Source organism: Corythoichthys intestinalis, chromosome 19 (genome assembly GCF_030265065.1).
Source record: "Corythoichthys intestinalis isolate RoL2023-P3 chromosome 19, ASM3026506v1, whole genome shotgun sequence".
NCBI lineage: Eukaryota > Metazoa > Chordata > Actinopteri > Syngnathiformes > Syngnathidae > Corythoichthys > Corythoichthys intestinalis.
This window is the reverse complement of record NC_080413.1, coordinates 30,640,634-30,659,488: the sequence shown is the minus strand read 5'-3', so window position 1 is coordinate 30,659,488 and position 18,855 is coordinate 30,640,634.

The following is an 18,855-nucleotide window of genomic DNA, read 5'->3' as shown; positions in this document are numbered from 1 at the left end:
GATAATAGACTAAAACATGTAATCAGTTAACTATACAGCACGTCGGCTACACTCGTATGCCTATTTTTTCGGATTAGTTGTTAGACGGCTAATGTAGGCGGGTAATATTACCTGCCGTTTAATATGGACTGCTGTCTCCGTACAACAATCAGATACTAAGGAAGTGATGTCATGCCGTCGCTATTTTGAGTGCGGCATGACGACATCGTAAACAATTGAAACAGATGATCACGACGTGGCATTCCTGCTCCTCTTTTCTATTCTACACATTTTTCTTGAACCTTCAAACTATGTCGCAATAATACGCTTCAATCCATTGCCCATTTGTGGTCCTCCCATCACAGAGATGAGCGTTTATTCTACAGCGCTAGTCTCCCGAATTGTCTCCGATCAGCCAGCTGCGGGGCTGGCCCCTCCCAACTCAATGCTGACCCAACATGAGTATATAAAAATGCGTAGGGGAAAATTAAACCCCGAAAAGTGATCTGCGTTGTACCCCCAGTCAAAGAGGCGCATGATCAGTTTTTTTTCCCATAACATTGCTGCCTGTCAAAACTGTCGCCACTTCCAGGATCGCCACTGTAATGCACAAGCACTCCTGGTTGCGGCTTCCGGAAAATATACACAGCACCACACCATATGCTTCTATTTGTTATTTTCCAAGTGGTGAGAGCGCAACTAGGCATCAATTGTAACATCCCAAGTAACAATGTCAGGCTTTCGTTGTTTTCTGAAGATTTATTTCAATCACAAATTGACGACTGCTCGTAAAAGCCGAGCGTGCTCTCCCTTCACTCTCGCTACTGCGTGATGCATTCATGAAAAAAACAATGATCACAAAATAATGACAGTCTAGAAGGTGTAGTAATTTCATAATTTGCCGCCAGCGAGTAATGAGTTTCCCGTTCAAAGGTAAATCACACGGGCAATGATGTAACAGATGAGGCTGCTCCTTTCACACATGCGTAGTTTGCGCAAATGCAGGAGTACCTTGCAGAAGCGGGGGTGCCTTAAACGCACCTTAAACGTGAGTGTGGACAGGTATAAAAATAGTCGGCAAAATACCCTGGAGAAAATTATTCGTCCTAATGTAGACATAGCCTCAGAACTCACGTGGCGCTGCGGATGGCAAAATACTTAACTCTCGCTGCCCTGACAACAGTAACGCTCCTGTCCAATCCAAAAACAGACAATAATCCTAAACAACGCCCAAACACACCCTCACCAGCACCTTTAAAAGACCATGTTTAACTAAGGTTAATACTACAGGTCTTAATGAACAAATCCAATTTTTTGCCATATCAGTTTAGACTGCTTTTGTCCATTGAGAGCGTTCAAGTATCACGCATGCTCACTAATTCGCAGTCCGAGATGCGCTCAGTAAAGAGACCTGCATGCACAGAAGCATCAAAACAAATTACACATGCTAGCTGTTTATTATTCCAGAGTGATCATATTTTGATTTCCAAAAAGAGGACACAAATAACAGACATTGAATATAAGACTAAACGGGGATTATTAAAGTTTATATGGAATGATAGAACGCATAAACGCACACACATGAGCCTTGATGTGTGTCCGTGAAATGACGTGGGTGCGTCAGTTTTCCCCGACTTGGCCATGTGTGCAATAATGAAATATTGCTCATTCGGCGCACAGAATGAAAATCGAAAATTGTAAGACTTATTCTTTATTTTATTTTTTTATGACTGTGGTCAAGCCCACTTCGTGCTTGGAGTTCAAGCTAGGCGCTAATGCCTACATGGCTGCCGTCCTCAGTGCCTTTTACTCTTTGCTGACGTAATTGCCGCATGAATTCCGATTTGGGAGTCTTGACAGTTCAGACCGCCAGTCACGTTCAGAAAAAATGTGGCCCAGATCGGATTTGAAATGGTCCATTTCTATGCGACTTCAGACCGTCAAGTTAATGCCTGACACGAAAAAATCGGATTCGTGCATTAAGACCTGTAGTATGAACCTAGCCTAATTGTTGTCATTTTTCTCAGGAATCTTTTGTAGACTCGCCTGAGTCCCTCTGTGCTGTATGATTACTGTCAACTCGGAATAAATTTCATCTTGTGTTTCAAAGCCTTTTTCCAGCTTTAAAGAAGGAGTCAGTACAAGGGGTTAAGACTAAGGTGAATCTGCAGAATGTGGCCTTTTGGTTGGGTTTTCGGGTTTCCGCCGGCCTGGGTCATTGGAATTGCACTAGTGCATTTCCGGCGGTTCAGCTGGCATGATTCCGGCAATCTGGCTGAAAGGTCAGATTCCTTTAGGACGTTCACCGGCCTCATTGGCAGGGACATACTCTACATAGGCGTCAATGTTATGGACGTAGGTGGGCATCAGTTGCATTGACATGCATGGGCACTAACCCTAAACCCCCAAACACTAACCCTTTTTTATGTGGCCATTACCCCTAACCCTAGCCGCAACTGTAACCCGGGCAGCAATCCTTGCCGTAACCCTCACCGTAACACTTACCCCAGCTGTAACCCTAAATCTAGCTGTAGCCTGAACTCTAGCCGTGAACTAGCCCTAACACAAGCCTAGTTGTAACCCACATCATTTTTAGGTGAATGGTAGTTATTGGGTGTGAACTAAAGAGTGCCTTCTTTGCATTAGGATTCCGGTCATTTTGGTCTTGAATAACTCAAATAGATAATTCCTCAACTTTTTTTTTTTTATCATTTTCATCGTCATATCATCAATTATGACTTGGCTGCCAACAGGGTGAACCCCACCTCTTGCCTTTCGTCATCTGATATTGGCTCCATCACCGCAGCAGATGTTGTGAGAATACGTGTCGCATTATTTTAATTGATAAAATTATTTGTATTTTACATGGGTTAAGCAATTTCACACTTGACAGATAGGCAGCTATGTTACAGATCTACATACAAGCAATTAAAAGAGCATTTCCCATCATGGTATGTCTCGTTTAACAGCACGTATGTATGTACAGCAACTCTTGTAAGGAAAATGATTTATTTGTAAGCTTAGGAACCAGAAGGTTGTTTTGACTTTAAACATCATTCTAATTCCAACAAATTTATCTGACATTCACAACAAAGATTTAAGGATGAGTTTTTCTATTATTGTAGTTTTGTTTTTTAGGATGAGTTATAGCTATAGAGACAATGTCAGCCCTTAGGAGCAATGAGACTCCTGAGTCTGCTGCATACAGGCAACAGACACTTCACTTCTGAGGTGACCTTATCCTCCGGCATCAAACATTAAGACATCACAAGAGGTCACAACAGAACATTCAAACACTGATGGACAGACGCCCTTCAAGTGTCGACACAAGAACTAAGAACATTTTTTTGTTTTAGTGCGATTCTTGTACTTGGGTTTACAGGGGTAAAATTTCCACAATTTGTTCGTGACATTTCCTGACCTTCGAAACGGTCAAAAATCATACAGAGGTCAGTAAACAACAAGCTGAGCAATACAAACACCAGCGGTAAATCCTATTTGACCAATGGGTATGGAAACAAATGAAGAAAAAGCATAAGTGAATATCTAATGAGATTTAATTGTAAGAATTGATATTAGTTTAACTGCATTGTGTTTGCATTTTATTGTCAAATGTAACAACAACAATTTAACACAACATGAGGAAAAAAAAAAAAAAAGTAAATGCTTTGCTATATGTTTGTGTCTGAATTGCTTACATTGTTCCACACTATTTAACTTTGGTTGATGGCTCAACTGTGTTCAATATTGGCCATCTTGCAGCCCTCAATGAAGATAATACTTGAGGGCTAACAGACTTCAAAAGATTAAAATATTGATTATTCAAATGTCTGCCTGTGAAGCCCTTTGGTTATCAAGGGCTACACTGCGGGCCAAAAGTATTGGTACCCCTGCAATTCTGTCAGATAATGCTCAATTTCTCCCAAAAAAAGGTTGCAATTACACATTGTTTGGTAGTAATATCTTAATTTGCTTGCAAGTATGATTTTTTTTTTTTTTTTTTTTTTGAAATCATCATTTTACACAAAACTCCAAAAATGGGCCGGACAAAAGTATTGGCAATCTCAGCCTAATACTTGGTAGTTAAGCCTTTATACAAAATAACTGCAAACAACCGCTTCCGGTTGTTTCAATCAATCAATGACTTTCTTACAATGATCTGCTAGAAATTTAGAGTATTCATTTTTGGCCATCCGCTCCAGGTCTCTGAGATTTGAAGGGTGCTTTCTCCAAACTGCCATTTTCAGATCTCTTCAAAGGTGTTCTATGGGATTCAGGTCTGGACTCCCTGCTGGCCACTTTACAAGTCTCCAGTTAATGCTTTTTAAAGTGTGTTTTAGGTCATTGTCCTGCTGGAAGATCCATGGCATCTGAGGGAGACCCATCTTTCTCACACTGGGCCCTATATAATGCTGCAAAATTCTTTGGCAGTCTTCAGACGTCATAATGCCATGCACTAGGTCAAGCAGTCCAGTGCCAGAGGCAGCAAAGCAACCCCAAAACATCAGGGAACCTTCGCCATGTTTGACTGTGGGGACAGTGTTCTTTTCTTTGAAGCCCTGTTTTTTTTTTCCCCCTGTAATCTATGTTGATGTATTTTCCCAAAACGTTATTTGGGCTTTGTCAGGTAAGTTTTGGCAAACTCCAGCCTGGCTTTTTTTATGTCTCTGGGTCAGAAGTGGGGGCTTCCTGGGTATCCTACCATATAGTCCCTTTTCATTCAGACCCTGACGGATAGTAGGGGTTGAGACTTGTACCCTCGGACTGCAGGACAGCTTGAACTTGTTTGGATGTTAGTCGAGGTTCTTTATCCACTATCCGCACAATCTTTCATTGAAATCTCTCGTCAATTTTCTTTTCCGTCCACATCTAGGGAGTATAGCCACAGTGCCATGGGCTTTACACTTATTGATGACACTGCGCATAGTAGACACAGGAACATTCAGATCTTTAAAAATTGACTTGTCGCCTTAAGATTGCCCATTCTTCCAAACAATTTTGCTTCTCAAGTCCTCAGACAGTTCTTTAGTGTTATTTCTTTTCACCATGCTAAATGTGGTATACACAAGGACACAGGACAGAGGTTGAGTCAACTTTAATCCATTTTAACTGGCTGCAAGTGTGATTTAGTTATTGCCGCCACCTGTTATGTGCCACTGGTAAGTAACAGATAATGTTAATTACACAAATTAGTGAAGCATCACATGAATCATTTTTTGGGAGAAATTGAGCATTATCTGACAGAATTGCAGGGGTGCCAATAACTAATTTACACGCAAGTCAGATTGATGAAGTCGGAATTTACGTCAAAATATTTCATATGAAGTAAGTAAAATATTTTACTAGGGTGGATAGGGAGGCTTTTCAATGGTTTATTTGCAACTGAAAGCAAGAAACATGACTAATGTACTCGCCAAGCCCCCCCCTTCCTATCTCACGCCAGTCAGTCACGCGGTGCATTTGGGGACACCCCAGAAAATATAGCACTCAACAACACATCAACTACAACCTGAAGCATAGATGCAACCCGATTCGACACATTACTGTCTTTATTTTTAGCTTACGTGAGCCGGAAGTTGTTTGACTTTATCTGTGACGAAAAGTCTAAGTGAACATAATTCTGCATTTGTCTGAATAAAGCATATCTTTACTGATGTGCGTCGTTTTATGATTTTTATGATGTTGAGGTTTGTTTCCACAGTAATTGGTATTCTTCTGGCTGAACCTGGAAGACTCCCATTTTTTTCTTCGGGGCCATAATGTGCAGAAAGGATGGGGGGGGAAAACAAAGACACTCCTGGTGCACAAACACAGAAAAGTACTATACATTAGCTAAGCAAAAACTATGGTGTGGTGCAGGGGACATGAGCTTGCTCTATGCCTCTGCATTGGGCCTACGCCGTCGACCCTACACGTTGATGAGCATTTGAAACTCTACCTAGAAGTGATACATTGCGCTGTAGTGCGCCGCCCAGTTCCAGTCACTAGTGTGGTGTATCCTTATCTTTATGTGGTTTCGCAGGCGTCTGCGGGCTTCACATACATAGCACTCCTTGGTTTCTGTAATGTCGGAGACTGACCAGCTGTTTCTCGAATTGGAGCTCAACGAAATTGAAAAATAATTGCTTTTACTCCAGATGTTGAAATGCAGGAGATGAGGAAAACGTTTATGGAGGTGGTCTGTCCGACCACTGAACCAGTCGAGGCAAAGAACGGGTGAATTTGCCACACTTGCTCACCTACTGAGGGGAATATGACGATATTTTCTGATGTCAGCGGGGAGATATGACGATCTTCTCTGCTGAATTCCCCTTTGATATCACACCAGCAAACACACAATCCATGAAAATAAAACGAAAGCAATGACGTTTTGTGTGGACCGATCACAGTCTTTGCAGTTCACATAGCGATGTGTAGTTACTGTATGATTTTTGGGATGCACACGTCAGGCTACGGCTTAGGGTACGCTGTTGACGGCATAGCTATGGCGTCGCCCCAAAGCAGAAGCATAACTACACCTTTAATGGTGGATGAGGTACAGGCTTTGTAAAGTCGACAAGTCTTAGGTCGACTACATCGTAACCCGAGGACTCCCTTTATTCAAATTTCTGCTTTTAAAGCCCTTTGGTGATTTAAAGCTAAATAATACTTGAATTTTCCAAGCGATAAAAAAAGACCAAAATCAAAAAGATTTTTCCAATTAGGAGAGAGTTGTTTCACCAAATACATGCATTTTGTATATCTGTATCTGGCTATCAGTGTCCAAATTAAGCCTGGTATGTAATTCAATTTTTGGCTCTTTCAATACAAGGCAGGGAAAATTTATTTGTAGCACAATTTAACACAAGGTAATTCAAAGTGCTTGTAGCAGCAAAAAAATAAAAATAAAAAAACTTGTCGACTGAGGATACGAACTCTGTTAAATTTATGTTTACACCACACTCTCGCAGTGCTGTTGAGTCTCAGCGCTGCATGTAAAATTTATTTGAGTTCTATTGGTTTGATCCCATAAGGAGTGCTATGCAAGGTTGCATACTGTCAATATTTTTTTTAGAAAAATTCATCAGACATTTTGGCATGCTGTTTGACAGCATACTGTTAGCACATTCTCATTCAGGCCAAATCTGGCAAGACAAGGGTATTTTAATTCTGCTCCCATATATGTGCAGTAAAATGTAAACACAATCAAAACTATATGTAACAATGACAAAAACAACAAATATACAGTAAATGCACATGCATTAAGGAAAAGCAAACTCCTAAATTAAAATCAAGTGTATCTTCTGTGAATGTTTTCCACCAACAAATACATATATAAGTTGGGAGGATGCTACCATGTTCATATTCTTTAACTTGGATTTTTGTATAATTTATTGTTAATCTAATTATCAGTGAAGGTGAAAGTACTGTAAGATAGGGGTGCCCAAATGTTTTCCACAAAAAGCCCCATTGTAGATAAAATTGGTGGATGCCACCTTGATATTATGGAGCCTTACTTTAAATGTGTGATAATAAATAAGTGTAGTTAAAGATATACTAAATACTAAATACATATACATAATTTTTTTATCTAGTAATTTGTTTATCTAGTATGATATTGAAATATTTTACTATAAAATAAGTGTAGTTAAAAATACTCAGCGACTATACATACAGTGGAATGAAAAATTATATGAACCTTTTCGAATTTCTTACATTTCTGTGTAAAATCATCGAATGTGATCTGATCTTTGTCAAAGTCACACAGATGAAAAAAAACAATCTGCTTTAATAAAAAACACCCAAACATTTATGGATTTTCATATTTTAATGAGGAAAGTATGCAAACAATGACAAAGTGGGGGGGGGGGGGGGGGGGGGGAATAAGTGAACCATCACATTTAATATTTTGTGCCCCCCCCCTCCTCATTTGGCAGCAGTAACTTAAACCAGACGCTTCCTGTAGCTGCAGATCAGTCTGAGGACTAATCTTGGCCCATTGTTCTCCACAAAACTGTTGTAGTTCAATCAGATTCCTGTGATGTCTGGCATGAATCGCTGTTTTTAGGTCATGCCACAGCATCTCAATGGTGTTCAAGTCCGGAGTTGGCCACTCCATAATGTGTATTTTGTTCTTCTGGAACCTTTCTGAAGTTGATATACATCGGTGTTTTGGATCATTGTCTTGTTGCTGCATCCATCCACTTTTTAACTTCAACTGTCTGACAGACAGCGTCAGGTTTTTCTGCAAAACATCCTGATAAACTTTTCAATTCATTCTTCCATTAATGATTGCGAGTTGTCCAGGCCCCGAGGTAGCAAAACAGCCCAAAATCATGCTGATCCCTCCACCATGCTTCACGGTGGAGATGATGTGTTGATGTTCTGTTCCATTTTTCCTCCACACATGACGTTGTGTGTTACTCCTAAACAATTCAACTTGGGTTTCATCAGCACAGAAAATATTTTGCCAAAACTTCTGTTGAGTGTCCAAGTGCCTTTTTGCAAACATTAAACATGCAACAATGTTTTTTTAGACAGCAGTGGCTTCCTCTGTGGAGTCCTCCCATGAACACCATTCTTGGCCATAGTTTTACATATAGTTGATGTGTGAACAGGGATATTGGACTGTCCCAGTGATTTCTGTATGTCTTTAACAGACACTCTAGGGATCTTTTTTAACCCCTCTCTGAGTATTCTGCGCTGAACTCTTGGCGTCATCTTTGGTGGACCGGCACTCCTTGGGAGAGAAGCAACAGTGCCAAACTCTCTCCATTTGTAGACAACTTATCTTTTGTATTGTACTTCTGTTTTGTATCATTTCCCAGCTTTATACAAATCTACAATTCTTGATCGTAGGTCTTCAGACAGCTCTTTTGACAGAGCCATGAGGCACATCAGAACATGCTTCTCATTAAGACAATTCTTACCAGATGTGTGTTTATAGTGGGCAGGGCAGCTTTTAACCACTCATCAGTGACTGGGCACACACCTGACTTAAAATATTTGGTAAAATTAGTTTCAAATGCTCTTTAAGTCTCCTCAGGCAGAGGGTTCACTTAACCCCCCTTCTGTCATTGTTTGCATGCGATCTTCATTAAAATGTGAATAACTAAAACTAACCAAATATTTATAGGTTAAGACACTGTTTTTACATCTGTGTGATTTTGACAAAGATCAGATCACATTTCATTGTGATTTAACGCAGAAATGTGAGAAATTCCCAAAGGTTCAGATACTTTTTCCACTACTCTACTTATTAGCTATTGTGATTCATGTAACAATAAACAAAACTGCAATGATATCAGACATGCAGTGGAGAATTTTTCAAACATTTGTGGTGCCTAATAGCCTTGGCTTTAACACAAAGGGTTGCTCTAAACTAAAGGGTCTCATAAATTGGACCATGACACAAAACAGGAAGTGTAATATAGGCGTGAAACCAGTGTATTCAATTATGGATGGAAATAGATCAACCGTTTCATTTAATGTTAATTTTGTCATGTATGATCAAAACTTTTCTGTTCACCTTTTATTAAATAACATTTGATGTATAAATTTCCTCCTTATATAGTACAGTACTGTCACCCAATTCTTGTATATGTTTACCATCCTTGGCGTTACCCACTAATGTTTTGATTGATTTATTATATTTGCCAAACATTTGCCTTACCTATATTCACCTGTTAAATATTTTCTCTCCGCAATGCCATAAAATGCTGCCAAAATGATCTGCTTCGTTTAAGTCAAGGCAGTATACATAGCACTTTGTGTAATTCCTACACCATTTTTGATACTTCAAGTTATTAAAAGAGATCTGAAGTCTCCTTTCAGCATTGGATCAAAGATGTACACATCACGGTGTGCATGACTTCACTCACATCCGCTAACAAGCTAAGTTTTCAAGTACAAGGGGAAAGTACAAGCAACTGAAGTGTCCTTGTGACTATAATACTGTATAAATATAGAGAAAGTCCCCATGTTAGTGGAAATCGTTGGGCACTAGAGTTGTCCCGACTCGTGACAATGTTAATGTGTCGATGAGCACATTTCGTCGACGGTTAAAGGAGAGTTAAAATAAATAAATAAATATATAAAGAAAGGAAAGAAAAAAAATGCTTGGAAAGTTAAGAATGGCAGACGTTCGGGATGGAACCAGGAAAATTCGAGCTTGCATACCACGGCAGCACGAAGCCATGAATGAACACCTGAAGCGCCGTCACCCAAATATGATTTTGGAAGGCGAGGGGTGACAACAAGCTGGCAGATCGTAACTTTGTAAGTCCATATAACGACATTTTTTATTGAACTTGCCTTTATGTGCGTTGTACGATAAAATATTAGGGCCAAATAAATCATTAAAAACAAAAAGGACTACGAGATTAAAGTATTACTATTGCTACGAGGGAAAAAAAAAGTCCTTTTATTAAGTAGCTAAGTAACAGCTGGGAGCAACGACGAAGAATTAGATTATACATTATTCTATGGATAATGATTTGATGTAGATGAACAAATATACAGTGGGGCAAATAAGTATTTAGTCAACCACTAATTGTGCAAGTTCTCCCACTTGAAAATATTAGAGAGGCCTGTAATTGTCAACATGGGTAAGCCTCAGCCATGAGAGACAGAATGTGGAAAACAACCCCAGAAAATAACATCGTTTGATTTTTAACGAATTTATTTGCAAAATATGGTGGAAAATAAGTATTTGGTCAATACCAAAAGTTCATCTCAATACTTTGTTATGTACCCTTTGTTGGCAATAACGGAGGCCAAATGTTTTCTCTAACTCTTTACAGGCTTTTCAAACACTGTTGCTGGTATTTTGGCCCATTCCTCCATGCAGATCTCCTCTAGAGCAGTCATGTTTTGGGGTTGTCGTTGGGCAACACGGACTTTCAACTCCCTCCACAGGTTTTCTATGGGGTTGAGATCTGGAAACTGGCTAGGCCACTCCAGGACCTTGAAATGACTCTTACGAAGCCACTCCTTTGTTGCCCTGGCTGTGTGTTTGGGATCAGTGTCATGCTGAAAGACCCAGCCACTTCTCATCTTCAATGCCCTTGCTGATGGAAGGAGATTTTCACTCAAAATCTCTCAATACATGGCCCCATTCATTCTTTCCTTTACACAAATCAATCGTCCTGGTCCCTTTGCAGAAAAACAACCCCAAAGCATGATGTTTCCACCCCCATGCTTTATAGTGGGTATGGTGTTCTTCGGATGCGATTAAGTATTCTTTCTCCTCCAAACAAAAGAACATGTGTTTCTACCAAAAAGTTCTGTTTTGGTTTCATCTGACCATAACACATTCTCCTAGTCCTCTTCTGGGATCCAAATGCTCCCTAGCGAACTGCAGACGGCCCTGGATGTGTACTTTCTTCAGCAGGGGGACACGTCTGCCAGTGCAGGATTTGAGTCCCTGGTGGTGCATTGTGTTACTGATAGTAGGCTTTGTTACTGTGGTCCCAGCTCTTTGTAGGTCATTCACTAGGTCCCCCCGTGTGGTTCTGGGATTTTTGCTCACCATTCTTGTTATCATTTTGATGCCACGGGGTGAGATCTTGCATGGAGCCCCAGATCGTGGGAGATTATCAGTGGTCTTGTAAGTCTTCCATTTTCTAATAATTGCTCCCACAGTGGATTTCTTTACACCAAGCGTTTTACCTATTGCAGATTAAGTCTTCCCTGCTGGTGCAGGTCTACAATTTTGTCTCTAGTGTCCTTCGACAGCTCTTTGGTTTTGGCCATAGTGGAGTTTGGATTGTGACTGACTGGTTGTGGACAGGTGTCTTTTATACCGATAATGAGTTAAACCAGGTGCCATTAATACAGGTAACGAGTGAAGCCTCGTTAGACCTCGTTAGAAGTTAGACCTCTTTGACAGCCAGAAGTCTTGCTTGTTTGTAGGTGACCAAATGCTTATTTTCCACTCTAATTTGGAAATACATTTTTTAAAAATCAAACAATGTGATTTTTTTTTTTCCCCACATTCTGTCTCTCGTGGTTGAGGTTTACCTATGTTGACAATTACAAGCCTCTCTAATCTTTTCAAGTAGGACAACTTGCACAATTGGTGGTTGACTAAATACTTATTTGCTCCACTGTATGAAGGATATCTTTATTCGTAAAACCGATTCTAAAACACAAGATGCCTTTAATATAATTGATTTAACGAAGGCAGCAACGGGCTACGTAATATACGTAGCTGCTTGTTCAACTGCATTAGCGCTAAATAATAATAGACTTTTATCAAAGTATTAGTATGAGAAAAAAACAACAAAAAAAACTTTCTCAGGGAACAAATGTCGAAGAAATTTCCAATGACTAATTTGGAACTGGAGACAACAATTGATTGAGTACTGTAATTATCAGACTATAAACCACTATTTTTTTTTTCCCTTCATTTTGAATCCTTTGGCTTATAGTCTAGTGCGGCATATTTGTTGATTTATTTGGGTTAATAGGAAACACTTTATTTGATGGCGGTTTTATAAGACTGTAATGAGACCGTCATAATTATGATATGACACGATCATGAGCATTACTTAATGCTTATAACAGATATTAAGTGTCATCTAGTATATTATGTCACTAACTCCGTTTAGTCCATCTTAGATCTTTTACTTTCATTCAAAAGTGAAATAATTTGTCTGATCACACTCAGTGACATCTGTTATAAGCGTTCATTAATGCTCATGACAGTTTCATGACATAATTATGTCTATGTCTAATGACAGTCTTATGGCGTCGCTGTCAAATAAAAGTGTTACCAAATACCATAACTAGCAATTATTGAAACAACTGGAACAGTAACTGAATAAATAATTAGCACAGAACATGAATTTTGTTTTTTTACATCTGTAGCACTGCAATGCATGATAGGAGGCATGTTGGACAAAAACAATGTTGACAGCAGTTGGCAGCAGAGGTTGACTGTTTTCCCTAAGGGGACATTGATGGCCAAATGGAGCTTATTGAAGCAATGAAGCTTTGCAGCCAGTTGGTTCAAAGCTTCATGGTTGTTCATTTGGTCTTATGACAGTCATATGATCCTGCTGTCAAATAAAGTCTTACAGGTTAAAAGCTTTTGGTATAAATATCTCATAATACAGTGAGGACAGAACGAGTGCCGTTTTCATGCCAAATTTGGTGGGTGGCGGCTTATTGTCTGGTGTGCCTTACAGTGCAAAAATTACATTATTTTAAACGTAGGTTGCGAGGCAAAAAATTTAACTCTTACTGTATCAGTGAAACTGTAGTTTTTGTGAGTAAATAAACTTTCTCTTCCTGCACAGCATTCCTGCATTTGGGTCCAACCTGCTTACAAATTTTCTAATCACAAAAATAAATCATTACAAGATTATCAACTACAGTAATCAATTTTTTTTATATATAAGCTGTAATTTTCAGACTATAAGCCATTACTTTTTTCTACATCTATTAATCCTTAGCTTATAGCTCAGGTTGTCTTAATTATGGATTTTTAGTCTAATCAGCTCCATCTTTTACTGTAAATAAACCTGCAACAAATACCAAAATCATTGGGTGTGGCTAAATGTCCGGTGGTCCTTGTTGTCCATATATAACAGCTACAGTTATTATAGAAACAGCAGATTACTGCAATAGTGAAGGAGATTTTCGTCCACACAGCTGCAATGTAGTGACGTCACAGATGTTTAACTGGGATATACTGTACAGTCAAAGCGAACACTGTATATCAGTATATTATACAAGAGGTTGTAATGTTGTGTGCTTGTCAGTATATACTTTAAAATGTGTATGTGTATTTCTTATCCTCACATCCTATTGGTCAACAGTCACCACAACAAGCTAGGGAAACAGGTATAAAATATATCAGCTCTCAACAGAGCCTGTCATATGTTACAGTATGTGTACTTCAGCATATCTCTGTGCCTATTTCTGCCTGTAAGCTGGTTACATGCTTACCCCTTCAAACATGCCTTGGACTAAACACTGTGTGTCAAATGGGAAAGACCTAATCTAAGACCATATAATGTAGTCGCCCACTCATTTTTGGCTGCCTGTTAAGAAAGCTCTCATTTTGGAGCAATAAATCATTCACTGACACACAATGTAATTGGCCATGTGATGCAATAAAGCATACTTGAGTATCTGATGGCCAGAGGGCTACCTCTTAAAGACGGCACACTCACTTTGCTTTTCTCCACATCATAATTACTCTGTTTCCCTGCTGGCTTACAATTCATCTCAATAGGAATCCATCTTTTACATGCAGGCAATGTAGAGTCACACACATCAGTATTCACACACACACACACACACACACACTTGTGTGTTCTCAGAGCCCCAATTAATCTCAGTAGCAGACCTTCCATAGTCATTATTCAAAGGAGTTTGCATGCAAGCATTTATTACATCATGCTCAGCTCATGTAAATGAAACATAGGGGAGAAAATCTAGCAATAATTGACAGTAATTTATTATATAAAAAAAAAAAAAGTCTTTGGACAATAAGGTTTGATCTGAACTTTAATAATAGGTAGCCATGAATCCTTCTAGCAACCTTGTAATAAGTGACTGCTGCTGTATTTTAACGTATAATGCAACATAGTTTATCTACTCCAAGAGATCACATTGAGTCATCTGCACTTTACACTATGCGAACATTTTACCTTATGATTACTGCACTGTGTATTTGTTCCGACATAGTTCCAATAAATAGCCCAAGGCCAAGCTTTATTATGAGGACCATTGTAAACAAATTAACATGTTTTGAAAAATGCTGCCAAATATTGCCTTTTCATGGACACACAGTATACAGGTAGTCCTCGGGTCACGACGTACCCAACCTACGGGAGTTCGACTTTACGACGCCGACGTCTCCTTCACTATTTAGTCTCGAGTGCTTCTTTTTTTTAATAATGTGAACTTTTGTTTTGTGATGCATGCTTTTATTTTGCCGCAGGAAGCATAGAGCAGGTAGTACTCCCCACACGAGTAAGAGCACATGTACACATGAAGAAGAGCGAACGCGCGCACATGATGGAGAGAGCATTTGCTCCCATGATGGAAGTCGCGCAGCCGAGTAAGAGAGAAGGGGCAAAGATTACAGCTGCAAGCCTGCGCACACATTTGTTGCTTGTGAAGCATCCACAGAGGCAAGACTTGTATATAACACTTTTTGTGCTGTTTATTGTGCATTTTCAATTGTGGTTGAATACTTGTGGCGAGTTTATGTGATTGTTTTTGATGATGTGTGGACACTAACTGATACATGCTAATCGTTTGTGTGGACTTTTATTGCTGTATCCGTAATTAGTTATTAACGCAAATTTAAATTGCTGTTATTGAATATGAAACTGAATTTCATTTTTATTTTAGTTTAATTCTGCAAGTGTTAATGTCATGAGCAGCTGAATAAAGATAGCAAACCACACGGACGTCTGACATCGTCATTTCGGAGCTTAGCTCGCTGTCTAGTTAGGACTTAGCTCAAAAGTCTTGGCGAGGACAGTACAACGATGTATAATACATGTTTTTGGATAGCTGAGATTTAGGTGGTGTGCATTAATTTGGGTTACGTCGCCAGCGTCGGAACGGAACTCGTTTGGAACCCGGGGACTACCTGTAGTTTAGATAAAAGATCAAATAACTGACCTTTTGTAGTTACGCATTAATTATGACTTAGGAAAAAAAAAAAAAAAGAGTAGATCACCTTTTATAGCCTTTTAACAACTCAAAACCAGACACCAAATTTCATTGGTGTAAAGCAGTGTTGGTTATTAAAACATTCGAAAATGATGAGCAATGCTGATTACACTGTTATTTAATTTATGTCATGGACTTGAATGAATGTTAAACCTATTGTTAATTTCACATTTGAATTTTTGCATAAATATGATCCAAAATTTACAATCTATTTGGTCAACGTCTGTGACTTTTTATTCTTTTTCTCGCTTCCCGCTGAAAACACTCTTAAACCTCATTGGCCATTTTACCTATGACAACTTTCTTTTGTTTTTGTATTTACCAGCAGACAGTATGTGATGGAGGTGATATCATCTACGCGCTGAATGAGAGGTTCTTGGTGTGGGTGCACGTGTCAGCTTCCCTGAATCAACAACTCCTTTGCTTATCTCATTTGCTCCCAAAAACGCATAAATATGTATGTGTAAATTTATGTGTCCCAAAAGACGTATTTATACGTCTTTTACGTTTTTTTTTTAACAAGATATATCTCGAGGTTCTGATTCAACTTAGCTCCAAACCACAAAACTGAAAATCCATTTTAAAGCAATAGAACTTTTGTTAAATAAATAATTACCAATAAACTTACCAATAAAAATTTGGTAAGACCCCCAACCCGATTCAACGGAACGAACGGCCGGCCGGGGGGCCGGCGGATGACGACCGAATGGACGTCCAGGATGCCAGGCGGCGGACGACCGAGCAGAACAACCGGGACTACCAGTGCAGCGGACGATGCCGTTGAGTCTGTGCTGAAAAGACTAAAAAAAAATCCATCATTATGAGACAGGCGGCGATAAGGGAAAAGTTTACACCGGCCGTCGGGGCCACAACAGTGTCATCTCTCAGTTATTTATGTGTCAATAAATTGTTACTTTGCTAACATTATTCAGCTGTTTGGGATGGAACTAAAGCAAAAAATAGCTGTGTTAAAGTCAGTTATGTTTGAATTGTATGTGTTTACAAAAAGCTCAATTTATCTATTTTTTTATCCGAAATTGGAAAATTGCTCAAACTAAGCTATTTTCTAATGCTGATTTCTAAAGAATGGAAAAAAGATATGAATTAACTTTTTTCCTGCTGAAAGAAGAGAGTAATCTTTTTGGTGGGTTCCATGTTTATATGGCAATAGAACAGAATTTTCTGTGGGCCTTGCAAAATCAGTCAAAATCCAGTAAAACGGCCGGGAGCAAAGGGCCTTGCTCTGGTGAAAACGACTGGGAGTGAATGAGTTAATAGCAATCTGCCATATCTTTGAGTATCGGAGTGGAGAGGAAGGGGAAAAAGTCCATGACTGCATCGGTGCTATGGCAACCGTTACAACTACATACCACAGGCAACCTGCAGATTTCTTTTCCTTTCCGGCCTCTCTGACATTCTCTTCAAATCATATAACGTGCTATCCCTCTGATATGCTCATTCCTTATCGTTTCCATCCAGGTTACCCCCAAAGAGAACCTAAGCATCTTCATCTCTGCCACCTCCAGCTCTGCCTCCTGTCTTTTCATCAGTGGCACCGTCTCCAGACCAAACAACATAATAGCTGGTCTCACCACAGTTTTATAGACCTTTCCTTTCATTTTAGCCGAAGCTCTTCTATCACACATCACACCTGGCACTTTTCTCCACCTAGTCCAGCCTGCCGGCACACACTTCTTCACTTCTTTTCCACACTCTCCATTTCTCTGGACTGTTGAGCCTAAATACTTAAATTCCTCCACCTTCTTGTTCTCTTCTCCCTGTAACCTCATTCTTCCACTTGGGTCCCTCTCATTTACGAACTGATACTCCGTCTTGGTACGGCTAACCTTCATTCCCCTCCTTTCCAGGGCAAACCTCCACACCACCAGCTTCTCCTCCACTTCTTCCCTGCTCTAACTACAGATCACAATGTCATCTGCAAACATTCTCGTCCCTGGTGGATCCTGTCTAACCTCGTCTGTCATCCTGCCCATTACCATGGCGAACACGAAAGGGTTCAAAACTGATGCCTGATGTAGTCCCACCTCTAATTTGAACTCCTCCGTCACACCAACAGCTCACCTCACCACTGTCTTACAATTAATAAAGACAAAATGAGCAGAAATTACCGGAATCTACACTTACAGTGGTATGAAAAAGTATCTGAACCTTTTGGAATTTCTCATATTTCTGCATAAAACGACCATCTAATGTTGATCTGATCTTTGTCAAAATCACACAGATGTAAAAACAGTGTCTCTAACTAAAACCACCCAAACATTTATAGCTTTTCATATTTTAATGAGGATAGCATGCAAACAATGACAAAAGGGGGGGAAAAAAATCACAATAGCTAATAATTACAGTGGTATGAAAAAGTATCTGAACCTCTTGGAATTTCTCACATTTCTGCATTAAATTACCATGAAATGTGATCTGATCTTTGTCAAAATCACACAGATGTAAAAACAGCGTCTAACTAAAACCAACCAAATATTTATAGGTTTTCATATTTTAATGAAGATTGCATGCAAACAATGACAGAAGGGGGGAAAATAAGTGAACCCTCTGCCTCAGGAGACTTAAAGAGCAATTGAAACCAATTTTTACCAAACAATTTAAGTCAGGCGTGTACCCAATCACTAAATGGGTTAAAATTGCTCTGCCCACTATAAAACACACACCTGGTAAGAAATGTCTTGTTGAGAAACATTGTCTGATGTGCATCATGGCTCGGTCAAAAGAGCTGTCTGAAGACCTGCGGTCAAGGATTGTTGATTTGTATAAAGCTGGGAAAGGATACAAAACCATCTATAAAAGTCTGGATGTTCATCAATCGACAATCAGAGAAGTTGTCAACAAATGGAGAGAGTTTGGCAATGTTGCTTCTCTCCCAAGGAGTGGCCACCCACCAAAGATGATGCCAAGAGTTCAGATCAGAACTCTTACAGAGGACTCTTAAAAGGTAAAAAAAGAACCCTAGAGTGTCTGCTAAAGACTTACAGAAATCACTGGCACAGTCTAATATCAGTGTGCACATATCAACTGTATGTAAAGTTATGGCCAAGAATGGTGTGCATGGGAGGACTCCACAGTGGTCAGTGCTGTCTTAAAAAAACATTGCTGCTCGTTTAATGTTCGCCAAAAGGCACTTGGACACTCACAGAAGTTTTGTGGACTGATGAAACCAACTTTGAATTA